The sequence below is a fragment of the Mus pahari genome, chromosome 9 (genome assembly GCF_900095145.1).
Source record: "Mus pahari chromosome 9, PAHARI_EIJ_v1.1, whole genome shotgun sequence".
Taxonomy (NCBI): domain Eukaryota; kingdom Metazoa; phylum Chordata; class Mammalia; order Rodentia; family Muridae; genus Mus; species Mus pahari.
In genome coordinates this window covers 41,580,738-41,594,457 of record NC_034598.1, presented here as the reverse complement: position 1 = coordinate 41,594,457, position 13,720 = coordinate 41,580,738, and the positions used below count along the sequence as shown (strand labels likewise).

The 13,720-nt window shown below is 44.8% G+C and overlaps 1 protein-coding gene across 11 annotated transcripts in view; it reads left to right on the top strand.

The window, feature by feature from the left end:
- The window catches only part of Pcbp3 (poly(rC) binding protein 3), a 268,573-nt gene that overhangs the window by 119,272 nt on the left and 135,581 nt on the right, over window positions 1–13,720 (top strand). The window lies entirely within an intron of this gene.

The following is a 13,720-nucleotide window of genomic DNA, read 5'->3' as shown; positions in this document are numbered from 1 at the left end:
AGAAGCACATCACACAACATGGATTCACCATAGGAAGGAAGTGGGTGGTGCTCAGGACGAAAGTAGGACTGGCAGGAGTTTTTTCCTCACTAAGGTCATTTTATATTAATTTTCTTTACATACAGAATACATAATGGTGGCTGCCGTAGTGATTTTTAATGTTTATTATTGAACCCGCAATTGTCTTTTCTCATCTCCATCCCCTCTCGTGACAGTCTCATTTTTCCCTGCATAGTTCTCATCTGTCTGTCTTCTCTGCATCTGAGTCTCTGAAAGAGGAATTTTATATAAAATTTAAAATCCTTTCTTTTACTTATGGCATATGTGTGGGCCACACGCACATGCGTGCGGGGTGTGTCCATATTTGTGTGTTCCTGTATGTGTGTGTGTGTGTGTGTGTGTGTGTTTGCACAAGCGCATGCCCACATTCAATGTGTGTCCATGTCATGACACATATGATATTTAACCTGAGTTCTAAGAGGCCTCCTCATGCCATTCAGAATTTGTGCCCATTGGCCCAGTGTTCGCTGTGTGATTAGAAGACAACTTGTGGAAAAATGGTTTCTCTCCATTCATCATGTCGGCTAAGAGAACTGAGCTCAGTTCGTCAGTTGAGTCGCGAGTGCTTTTTGTTGCTGAGTCATCTTGCTGGCCCCCTTGAAGCAGACATTTTTAAAAGTGCAAGATATATGAGCCTTTGTTTGGTGCGATTGAGAATCTAGCTAGCAGCAGAGGAGAGGCTGCCGGAAGTGCCCCTCCCATCCCTGTCGCTGTCCCCAAGACAGGCGCCTCAAGGAGATCTGAGAGAGTGCTGGGTGCCATGGAGGAGGTAATGGGATAGGGGACAGATGCAGGCAGGATTGGAGACATAAAACACTGTCTAAGTGAAGGGCAATTGTATTTGAAGTAATTTGAAGATTGACAGGAAATTCATAAGAGAATATGGAGTTCCATTTACGATGGTAAGGGATCGCCTCGTCCATGGCTTCCTGACCTCTGCAAGAACCGCAGTTGCTGCTGGCACGGCTCCAAAACATGAAATGTAAAATGGAATTGAATAATCTCTCCTAAATCAATTTTGTGAGCCAAATGACCTACAAAGCGGTGTGATATAGTGCAGGTGTACGGCACAGAGAGCGCTGTCTGCGGAATACATTACAGCAATTGGGGCTGAAGATAACCAAATGCTGCCTGCTTTGGTTTCTGGAACCTGGATTCTAGCAACCTCCACCAAGCTGTCGGGGCGTGTGTCTGTTTGCTTTGGAGCACTGATTGGAGTCCTGAGGGCTGCTCTACTGGGCGTGAGGAGAGCTCTTTGGCCAGTCCTCCTTAGGAGCACTCAGCTGCTGCTTTGTGTAGTGTGGGCTTGGGGCGAGGATGCTCTTAGGCGGCTTCCTGAAAGCCTGGCTCCTTCCTGTGTTTCTATAATGTTGCTGTTTCTACTGAACCTGGAAATGCCTTGGAGCTCAGGGCTTTATCCTTAGAAGCAGAGGTCTCCTAGTCAGGTCGATGCTGGACCCAGACTGCGTTCTTGGTTCCAGCGGGTGGCTTTGAAGATGAGACATTGCTCTTCTTACCAGTTAAGATACTGGACTACATAGAGAGTCCCTTGCTCCTTCGGCTCCTCACTTGGCTTGACCATCCTCTATGGGCATGGAGACAATGAACTCTAGCTGTTCCTTAGGGACCAGTAGTTAATGGCTGTTTTTGTTTTGTTTTGTTTTGTTTTGTTTTGTTTTGTTTTGAGATTCCTGGGAAAACTGACTGCCCACTTCTACCTAACTTTACTTTTTGAGGCATTGCAGGGGTTTCTAGAACTGGTTTGTAGGGAAAGTGGCTGCCAAAGTGGACCTCTATTGGAGACGTCAGCTATCTGGGACTACCAAGGACCAGGGATCTGCATATGCTTTTGTGTGGACATGTGTAGGCTCATCTATTTCTCCCCCCTTCAACTTTTTAAAAGCCTAGAAACCATTCTTAATTACATGCCACACAAAAACAGCATGTCAGCCATCCTTGACTGACCTTCTTTGCCACCAGTAGCCCAGGAGATAGAAGTAAGATGTTGAGCTGGCCACAGTGTCATTTACTGAGTCCATCCTGGGGTCATTTGTGAACTTTGGTGTCAGAAAGGACCTTTACTTGTATGTGTTATAGACTACCACCATGTAGGCATTGAGTTTCCAGTACAGTCTTTCTTTATATTTAGAGGTCCACTGTCCCATGACTGCAGAACACCGGACTCAGTGGGTCTAAGCAAGTCTTTCCTTTTCCTGGAGCAGGAACGCTCCTGGGACTGGGGAGTTCTGCCATACCCTCTAGCCTGGAAAGGTAGACTTTCTCGGGGGTGGGAGGCTCATAGCCACTGTATGACCCCGTAACCTTGCATCTAGGAGTGTTGGTGACTCTGTCTGCCCTGCCTGTCTTCAAGCCGCTGATCTGCAGGGCGGGGTCCTAAACGTGGTCACTCCCCTGACAGTGCAGACTTTCCTTTCCCTGCCTCTCTGTGCTCCCCAGTTCTTTACCGACACTTTCTGATCCTGTCTCTTCCTAATTACCCCTCTTTATAATTCCTCCTGTCCCAACCCCCGGAACCCGTCAGTGCTGTAGAATGAGGATGGTTTTAGCTTTATGAGCAAACACTGGTCCAGGGGGTACAAACAGTGGCATGAGGAAGCCTCTTAGCACACCAGCTGAAGGGGCAGGTAAGAGACAGTTGGAGGCGGTTATGGTTGTGAGGCTTGTATGGTCTCGGAAGCTTTGGTGCTAGCTCCGAGGCTCACCCTGGCCCACTTGGGTACCTGAATGTGCACATTCCCAGCTATAAGAGGGGAGGAAAGGAAGGGAAGGAAAAAGTAGAAAGGGAAGGAAGGAAGAGGAGGAGGGAGGAAAGGAAGGGAGGGAGGGAGGGAGGGAGGGAGGGAGGAAGGAAGGAAGGAGCACTCATCCAAAGAGCAGGGCACTGAGTCCAGTAGAAGCCCCAGAAAGGAATGTTGCTTTGTCTTCAGAGGCCAGGCCAGAGCTTCTCAAACTCTTACATGTACAAATCCCTATTGAGCTTTATTTTGTGTGTGAGTGTTTTTCTGCATGTATTTCTGTGCACCATGTGCCCACATTGACCGTGGAGTTCACAAGAGGGTGTTGGATCCCCTGGAACTGGAGTTACAGATGGTTGTCAGTCTCTGTGTTGGTGCTGAGAATTGAACTCAAGTCCTGTGGTAGAGCAGTCAGTGCTTTTAATATCTGAGCCATCACTCCAGCCTGTCTCCTGAATTTTAAAAACCGTGATCTAGATCCAGTAGATATGGGGATAGGGAGTCTGCACTTTTTATATCCATGCTATGAGAGGCTCTGGCTCAGACACATGATGCTCTGCAGACGTAATCAGATTTGCTCCAGAGGGTGGCTGCCAAGTACAGTTTGGGTTATTAGGGTCATGATATTCGAGTGCAGTGGGGGTTCTGAAGGAGGGGAGAGTCCTGCTTTTCCTGTGTACTGCCTGCTTGCTGTTATTAGGCTCCTGTGAGAGTGTAGGTGGGGGAGTGCCAGGAGCCTCTGTGCTTAATTATCTGCTTAGGTCCAGAGCCCCATCCTCATCCCATCCTTATCCCAGCATCATCCCAACACTGCTTCTGTATCCCTGGGCAGCCAGCAGGCTGCTCACAGGGGAGATGGACACTGAGGCTTAGAATGGCTGAGACGTGTGGATCCCTCAGGACCAAGTCACTGGGTCTTGATTTTCCACAGGCTTCTCTGACTTCAAAGTCCCTGTTTACTGGAAATGACAGGACCAAAAAGGTGAGCCTGGCTCAGGGAAGGCTGAACCCTGCTCCTCCTCCATGCTTCTTCCCATGGCTCCATGAGCAACACTATTTACAGGCCTGGTGTTTGGAAAGAGTTTTAGTCTAGCCCTGTGGGAAAGGAGCATATTTAGGGTTAGTGTGTGTGTGTGTGTGTGTGTGTGTGTGTGTGTGTGTGTATCAGGGTGGATTGCAATAGCAGCCTGCCTCACCGAGGAGATGAGTCATGTTCTGGTCACCCTGAAGGTGTCCTCAGGCTTGTGGCTGTCTGGTGGGGGAAGGTATATGTGGGGGGACTCTGAGGGCTTTTCAAAGTCTCGCCCAGATTATGTTGCTTGTGGGATGTATTTGTGACACAGTTTTAACAATAAGTCAGGGAGGACAGCACCCGAGGTTTGGACATTATAGGACTTTTGGAATTGTTTTTCAGAACCTTACATGTTTAGGACATAGAGTGAAGGAACCATCTGCAAACTGTAATGTAACTTATTATTGATAGTGAAAAGGTCAGTCTCATTTACGTAGAGCTAGAGAAGCCAGTCAGTACAGCATGTGGAAGGGAGAGTTTGGTAGAGAGAAGGGTTAATCCCTTCCTGGCTCAGAAACACCCCTGAAGTGTACCATCCCAGAGCTAATGCATATTGATGGGTGTGACTCATATGGCTCTGGAAGCTTTTAGGCCCTGGCCCTGTTTCAAGACGGACTCCAGACGCCACACTGCCTGATCTTTCTCTGGTAGGAAGAACCCTTTGTCCCTGTAGGGGCCTTTGCACCACTCAAGGAAATGTTCATTGTCTAGAGAGCTCTGCTTGTGGATGGGCGTGGCTGTGTGGCAGGTCCTCTGGGCACATCTTCAGCACTGTAGCTACAGGCAGAGGGAGGGACCCTGAGAGTGAACCCTGAAGCCTCAATCTGTGAAGTATGGTTGCAAAGATGGGCAGGCTCCCTTGCTTGCTAGATAGGAGACTTTTGTGCAAATTGCTTAGCAGTCTTGTGCCTTAGTTGTGCCTTAGTTTGTGAATCTGTGAAGAGGAAAGAGTGGTCTCAGATCTGCTGAATTGTTGTGAGGGGAATAGCAGTATACAGGAAGACACCACACATGCTCATTAGAGGTTGAGACCCACTAATGTGAAGAGTTTGCTTGTGTCCAAAATTGATCGATCTGTCTCTCTGTCTCTGTCTCTGTCTCTGTCTCTGTCTCTGTCTCTGTCTCTGTCTCTCTCTCTCTCTGTCTGTCTCTCATATTCAGTGTCCTAAGCTAAATATTCATCATTGGAATTAAGCAATGTTTTTGAGTCAGCGGTTGCGTTTTCTGATTCTTTTAGGACCAAGCACATCCCATACTATGGCAGAGAAAATAAGACTTCTTAAATATACTATGAGTAACCCAGTGTCCCAGATAACAGCTCTGAGCTGTTCTGCCTCTTGGACACACCTCCCTCGTGGACACACCTTTGCCCTGTCATCTGTGACAGGTTTTCAGGATTTGATGCTGCCGTGAAAAGGTTGCATTTCTCCCTCTAGGCGTAGACAGGGACTGGCGTCTTTTTCTGTGATCCTGTTTTGTTTGTTTGTTTGTTTTTGTTTTAATGTTTTATTTTAGAGTTGTAGGCTTCTAGACCCACTGCAAAGATTATAGAGAAAATCTACATACCCCACATCCAGGTTGTCATTTGACATCCGCAAAGCACACTTGTCCTGGTTGCCACCACCACAGAGGCACTGCTACTAAGATCTGTTTTTGAGGGTTCCTCAGTTTCCCTCTCTTGTCCTTCCCTCTTCCAAGGTCCCATTCAGGGGGCACATTACAGGTAATCCCCATCTGCTTAGGGACCTTCCTGAAGGTGATGGCTTCTCACACTCCCCCCCCCTTTTTTTGTTCTTGAAAGGTAAACACTCACACCATACACAAATATACCATGCACACATACACACAACATGCACACATACACCATGCATCTATACATATACATATACACAAACTACACACACAACATATACACATACATACCACAAACATAACATAACATACACATTCACATATACACAAAATACACATATACACTACATACTATACACACACACACACACACACACACACACACACACACCCCTCCCTCCCCAGTGCAGTGTCTGCAGTGGCCATAAGTGGGGGTCCCTAAGACTGTGGTGAGCCACCATTTGACTTCTGGGAATTGAACCTAGGTCCTCAGGAAGAACAGCAGTGTCCCTAAGTGTGAGCTCTCTCTCTAGCCCTCACTCTTATTTTTGATGCCCTTGACTGTTTTTTAGAATATTCTTTATTGACCCCTGCTGGGGTCCATTGCAGGTGGCTCAGGGTCCTGGGGGTTGGGGAAAAGGCATCATGGGAGTATCATTTGTCTCACATAAGGAAGCACACAGTCAGCCCAACTTAGCACTGAGATGTGGCCTGAACACATGCTAGGGATGTGCTTCTAGGTTCTCCAACATGGTGACTGTTGTCTTTGTGTGTGTGTGTGTGTGTGTGTGTGTGTGTGTGTGTGTGTGTGCCATAGTATTTGGGGAAAAAGTCACTGTGTGCAGGGAACACTTCTAGGGAGGTGTGCTTCGCTTCAGTGAGCCCAGAGTCTCTTTATGCACACTTTGGAAATAGCCTTGGAGATTTGGGTATTCTTTCCTGTTTATTGGTATGAAGTCATTTATTTTATACTTTGGTTTATAGTTGTTTTATACTACTTTATTTTTTAAATTATTCCAACTTTAGACTTTGGGAGTTCTTTCAGTTGACTTCTGTATCTTTTTACTATACCTTCATCTGTGTGTGTGTGTATGTGTGTGTGTTTGTGTGAGAGAGAAAAAGTATGTGAATGTGTGTGAGAGTGTGTATGTGTGTGTGTGTTAAGGACTTTTTCCTTCCTAGGTTTTATGGTGTAGGTTCACTTTGTGTATTTCCTGCCCCTGTCCCAGGTTCATCCACAGCTCTAAGGAATCCTTGTTTCTTCTTATCAGCAAATAGTAAAAGAGGCCAATGTCAGAGTGCTGAATCTGATTGTTCTACTGGGTTTGGTTGCTCTTGGGTCCTCTTACTTGACTGATCCAAGGAGCTATATGTGTCTCCCAGCCTCTAACTCTTGCCCTTTGTCAGTGGATCACTTCTCTTGCTTGTGAGCAAACCCTCCATCTAACAGGGAAGCAGCTGGTTCCCATTGCCCACCATTCCTGCATTGCTCAGCCAGAACACAGGCTTGAGTTGACTCTGTTTCACCTCTTGCCTACCAGACATGCCATCTCCAGAATGGCTTAGATGAGCACTGTTGACCCACCCCTTTAGTGAGAAGTTCTACTTTTTTATGGTAGTGAAGACTGTATTGTCAAATTCTACAGCCTGCCTTAGGATGATGCTCCAAGGTTCTGAATTATTCCTGTAAACATTTCACACCATCAGGTTTACATTTAATGCTGTAAAAATTTATAAATTCTGGTTAATTGCTTTATATCTTTATAATTGTCATTACAGTATCATACCAGACAGTTTTACTGCCCTAAAAATTCCTTATGCTCTCTCTAGCTGTCCACCTCCCCTTCCTGGTCACTGATAACTACTGATCTGTTTTCCAGCTTATTTTGCTTGTTCCAGAATGTTATATTGCGGGAGACACACAAAACGTAACTTTTCCAAACTGGCCTTTTTTTTTTTTCACTGTGGCACCCATTGATTTATGAATCATCTGTGTCTTTGTAGCTAGTCAACTCATGTCTTTTTTATTGCAAATATGAATCTATGAATGGGCCCCGCCTGCTTACCCATTCATCCATCAAGAGATATCTTGGTTGTTTCCATTTTTTGACAGTTTAAATAAGCCAGCATTAACATTTGTGTATAGGCCTTTGAGTGAGTGTATCTCATTTGGGGATATTCCAGGTAGCAAAATGGTGGGGTGCTATGGTCAGAGTGTGTGTCGTTTGTAGGGAACTGTCCAGCTGCCTTTGAGTGATCCCAACTCTGTCTCACTTCCCGCCTCTACCACAAGCCGATGAGAGTTGCTACCTCTCTGTCAGTGTTTGTCAGGTATTGTTGATTCTTTGTATTTTCGTTCTTGTAGGTATAAGGTTATAGTTCATTGTTTTAATGTGTTGCTTCCCGACTTTGCTGGGTTTTTATCTGTGGACCAGTTTTGGAAACTGATTCTCTTGGGCCTCTCTCTTCCCTCAGATGATTTGCCTCTTGAGTCTCCTACTGACAGTGTAAACAGTGGTCTGTTAGCTTGATTTTCTCTTGATTGTGTACATACCTACAATGATTATGACTACACATTTCTAGTGAGGTTGCTTCTACTGCATCATTTATTTGCATGCTATTGAGCCTTTGCTGTGAAGTGTCCATATAGGTCAGGAGAATTTGGGTGTGTGTGAATGTCTAGACTATCAATAGTTCTGTTGTCCCAGCTTGCAGCGTGCTACTATTGCTCTGACATTGAACTTGGTCTCCTTTGATCTTTCACAGCAAAGCCCAGTTGGCTATTACCTTGGCCTTTCGTTCCTCATCTCTGGCATTGGCTTGCAGCCTGCCTCTACAGCTTGCCGACCATGGGTCCCTATAGTGTGGTTGGTGCTCTATCCAAGCTGGGCAGAGCCTCTGACCTTGCTTGTGGTTTTCCCCTGCCAAGTTTGCTCTTCAGAAGATTATATGCCTACTTCTGTCCATATGTCAATAGCACCTTGTCTTTTGCATAGCTCTGCTTTACCTGGGAGGAGGGCATGTTTGGTTTTGCACCTTACAAGGGTGGAGACTTCTATCCAACCACTAATCAAAGCTGTCCACGAACCTGGCTTATCTCCTTGCAGTGTGTGACTCCCTGAAAATGTGCCTGCACCCCGGACTCCCTGCTTGCTCTGCCACCTTTCAGGAGAGTCCCACCTGCATGGTTTGAGCAGGTGTGTGTGTGTGTGTGTGTGTGTGTGTGTGTGTGTGTGTGTGCAGTGGGTAGGACTCTATAGTGTCCCCCCACCTCCACTCTGCCATCTCAAACAGGCCCCTGGGGCCTGATTTCCACAGCAGCACCAAGAAGCCTGGTGGCAGAGGTGTCAAGCACAGTGGCATGTGACTGTCCACTTCACTGGGGTTTTTTGTGCACACATGCTTGATCCCTTTTGTCACAAGCAGATCCCTGTGCTGGGGAGGGATCCTATCTGTAAATCTGCTCCAACAGCTCCCCTCAGGACTTTTTCTGATGGAGATCTCTGTTAGCTCTGTTTTGTAATGCTGTTGTAGTTGCTTTGTAATGCTGTTGTAGTTGCTTTTCCTGTTGCCATGATAAAGAACTCTGACAATAGGGCTGGAGAGATAGTTCAGTGGTAAGAGCTCTGGCTGCCCTTCTAAAGAATGAGGGCAGGAGTCACAGCCACCCACATGGCAGCTCCAACTGCCTATCACTCCTGTCCCAGGGGATCTGTTACCCTCTTCTGACCTCCATGTGCACAAGGCACATATGTGATGCACAGACATACACATGGACAACACACTCATAAGAAAGTACTTGGCAAAGCAACTTAAGGAAGAAAGAGTTTGTTTTGGCTCACAGTTCAAGACCACAGTCTGCCATGGTGGGGAGCTTGGTGGTCATGGTGGCAGGAGCTCAAGGCATTGCAGCTGCAGTCAGGAAGCCGGGAATGAGGCACATTATGCTCAGCCAGCCTTCTTTTGGTGGTGTTCAGGAATGGTGTTGCCCATTTTTAAGGTGAGTCTTCCCACCTTAGTTAGCATAATCTAGACATGAGACCCAGTCCTCAGGTCAGTCAACAGGGTCTGCAAGAGAGAGAGAGAGAGAGAGAGAGAGAGAGTGAGGACTGAGAGGCAAGAGACGCTAAGAATGGAGACAAGACAGTCTGTCTGAGCAAGTCTCAAGTCTCATTTATTGGAAGGTGACTATGGGTATATGTGCACAAGCTGGAGAGTGCAGCTGGAGACCCTTAACCACAAGTCCAGGGTGTAGAGGAGAAAACCAAGATGTTATCAGAATGTGTTCCGCTGTGGTGGGCTTCTTGCAAAAACATAATGCTAGGAAAACAAGTCTCTCGTCAGGGTGGAAAAGTACAACCTGTAAGTAAACAGCCCGAGATGGCTGCAGAGATGATAGCCGCTTTCTTCCAACAGTCATGGTCAAAGACTAACCTACCTGAGATAATCACTCATAGATATAACTGGGGTTTGTCTCCTAGTGACTGTAGAGTCTGTAGACTTGACAAACACCCCAACTGCTACAGTTGCTGTGATTAAAAACAACAACAACAAAAACCACCACTGTAAAGTAACTTAGTGGCAGGAAGAGTTGTTTTGGATAGTAGTTTGTCTGAAGGCATGCAGTTGGCGATGTCTAGTCTTGCTTGTCAATTTCACACACCTGGGAAGAGGGGCCTTCAGTTCAAGAATTTCTTCTATCAGATAGGCCTATGGGCATACCTGTGGGTATCACGTAGAAGGACCCAACTGTGAGTAGTGTCATACCCTGGCAGGCAGGCAGGCAGGCAGGCAGGCCGGCCTGGGCTGTTTAAGAAGGCAGCTGAGCCTAGGAGCAAGCTGGTCAGCAACACTTCTCTGCGGTTTCTGCTTCAGTTCCTGCTTGAGTTCCCACTAGAACTTCCCTCAATGATGGACTGTGACCTGGAAGTATAAGCCAAATAAATCCTTTCCTTCCCCAAGTTGCTTTTGTTCAGTGTCTTATTACAGTAACAGCAGGGAGGGTGTGGCACAGGCAGCTCATGTTGGCGGGAGCATGCTGCTGGGACTCTTCATATCTAGGCAGATTAAGAAATAGGAGGGCAGGAAGTGGGGTTAGGATGTAATTAGTAAGGTCCACCTCCTCTTAGAGTTCCACTCATCAAAGTTAGGCCTCACCTTGTAAAAGTTCTACCTTTCCTTCAAATGCTACCAGCTGGGGACCAAATGTTCAAACATGTAAGCTTGTAGGAAACTGTTAGCATGTGAGATATATATATATATATATGTGTGTGTGTGTGTGTGTGTGTGTGTGTATTTTATTGGGTTCTTATACCTCTACCTCCCTTCCAACCTTTTATTCCACCCTGATCCCTTCCAGTCCTTCAACACTAGGTAGGAGAGAAAGAAGATTAGAGGGAAAGGGGGCATAGACCTCCTTAGGCTACTTCCTAATGATTAGGGATGTTGGGTTCCTGGGGCAAATCCAATCTTTGTCATCAGAATATACAGCAGTAGCAAACCAGCAAATGCAGCAGCAGGGGGAGCAGCAGTCATCAGTGGCTCTCTTAGGGCTTTCGCATTTATAACCTCTCCAGAGTCCCCAGAATTAAATTATCTACAGCTGGCAAAACTCCCGCCCCTGCTAGTGCATGAGGCAAATCATAATCACCTGCTGTGAAGGAGCCTCTTATCCCACATCTGGGATTAAAACATAAACATATTCACATAACATAACTGTTTTTTTTTTTTTAAAGAAACAAAAATTCTCACTACAGGGAACATTTTACTTCCAAGCTATAACTAGAACGAACTAGACCTCTCTTGCTTAGTGTTAGATTTCAGTATTTTCCTTGTCAGGTTTAGGAGTGAGTCTGAATGGCAAGAATGTCACATGTACAGAGCCATTTGGTCAGAAGTTGCTTGCTTTTTTGTTTTGGTGACTAGGGGGATGCTGAGTGTTTCTTGTCCCTGTGAGGGTGGTGGTGGTCTGTGCACACACTCCCTGATATACTTTCCCAAAGTTTTTCTTCCTTTATCAGTAAAGAAAAGATGTACACTCATCTCCCACACAGAAAGCTCTTGGCTCTTTGGGGAAAGAGGTTAAAACAAACTACCCAGACATTCACATTAGCCTAGGCCTTCAACAGTCATGGCCATCAGTGTTACAGTCTTCTCCTTCTAGACCAGTGGTCCTCAACTTTCCTAATCCTGTGACCCTGTAATACTGTCCCTCATGTTGTGGTGATCCCTGGGCTATAAAATTATTTCATTGCTACTTCATAACTGTAATTTTGCTACTGTTATGAATTATAATGTAAATACGATATGTAGGCTAACTGATATACGACCCCCAAAGTGGTTGTGACCCACAGGTTGTGAACAACTGTTCTTCNTCTTGTTCCATTGCAAGGTATTCAAGGCAAATGGCATGCATGGAGATGTCCCCTGTTATGGTTACAGTTTCTACTTCTTGAATACCCTCTGAAAGCCCAATATGAAGCTGCTTTACAGTAAACTAATTTTTTCCAAGTAGAAACAGTATACATTAAGAACATGATAAAACTATAATAACAATAAGCATAGTCTATTGTCACTATGCAGCATTATATTCTGTACATAATTATTGGTGCTGTAGTTTTATGGGAATGGCAGTACAGTGAGTTTGCTAATACCAGCAGTAAGGCAGTGTGCTATGGCATTTCAGTGGCTGCTGTACCACTGGGAAACAGGACTTTTTTTTAGTTCCTTCATAATTTATTTTTTACTGTATTTCTCAGGCTGACATTGAAATACTAGGCTCAAGCAATTCTTTCCTGGATCAGCTCCATTATTCTCTGATGAGACTGCTGTGGTCTATCACTGAGTGAAACATTGTGTGGTGCTATATCACTGTATTTAATAACTAAGTTGTAGCCTATATAGAATGCTTACATATATATGTAATAACTAAACTTCATGGAGAGGAATTGGCTGACTCCGAAGGAAAAACTGATATGCAATCATGCATATGCAATCATGTGAGCTGTTGTCTTCCTTTAAAAATAATTGGTAGATCACATGCACACACACAAAATAATATTGAAGGTTTTAGTGACACATGGCAGGTTCAGTTATGTGGTCATACACAAAACCTGTAGCCTATAGAGAACATGTAATCCCTTGAAATACATGAAACATTAAAAAAAAAATCTGTTCCTTATTTGTTCATCAAGTAAATCTCAAATTCAGACCATGTTCTTTGACCAAAAGAGTCAACTGAGAGCTAATAATGAAATCACAGAGAAGGAAAGCCTATGTGTTTGACATTTGAAAAAAAAAATTCAAATTACATTATCTAGTACCAAATGATGAGCAGGGTAAACAAGACAGAAAATGTAGTACTCAGAACAAAACTGATGTCTTTAAAGTTAGGCATTTTTAAAAGATAAAAGTTGAAAGTTCATGTTTCCAAGTAAAAAAGATAACAGAAAATAGAAAAAAGGAAGACTAAGAATAGAAATTATGACTGGGAGTACACATCTCATTCCAACAGAGTAATAAGTAAAGTGACTTACTGCTTTGCTCTGCTCTCCCTTGGTTATAGGCACGAGTTTTCAGTTCTATACCCCAGGCTGCCCTTGAAGTTGAAATTCTCTTGCCTGTACCTCTGCCTCCCAAGTACTGGCATTATATGTGAGGGGTTAGGGGGTTAAGCATGGGCGTGTACACTCCCACTCCTATGATGCTGGTTACAATTTGGATGTTAAGCCTTGAGTTTTGGATAAATGTCACTTTGTCATGCTGGTTAACCCTTCACTGTACTCCTGGGTCTAACGTGTTAGCACTTTGTGGTGATCTGTCTCAGCCTTTATGTTTGTTTCAGGCTTCTGTGAGTTATTTTTTTAAATATGTTTTTGGTGTCAGACTATTGCTGGCCTCATAAACCTATGTCATAGAATGGAAAAAGATGGCATGACATATTGTTATGTTCTTTGGAAGAGTTGGGAAATAATTGGTGTTCATTTAAAAGACAAAACAAAACAAAACAAACAAACAAAAAAACACTTTGGAGAATTTACCAAAAAGCTACTTGGGGAAAGTTTTGTTTTGTTTTTTGTTTTGTTTTGGTTTTTGCTTTTTTTGTTTGTTTTTGTTTTTAAAGGTTTATTTTATTTATGAGTACACTGTGGCTGTCTTCTGACACACCAGAAGAGGGCATCAGATCCCATTACAGATGGTT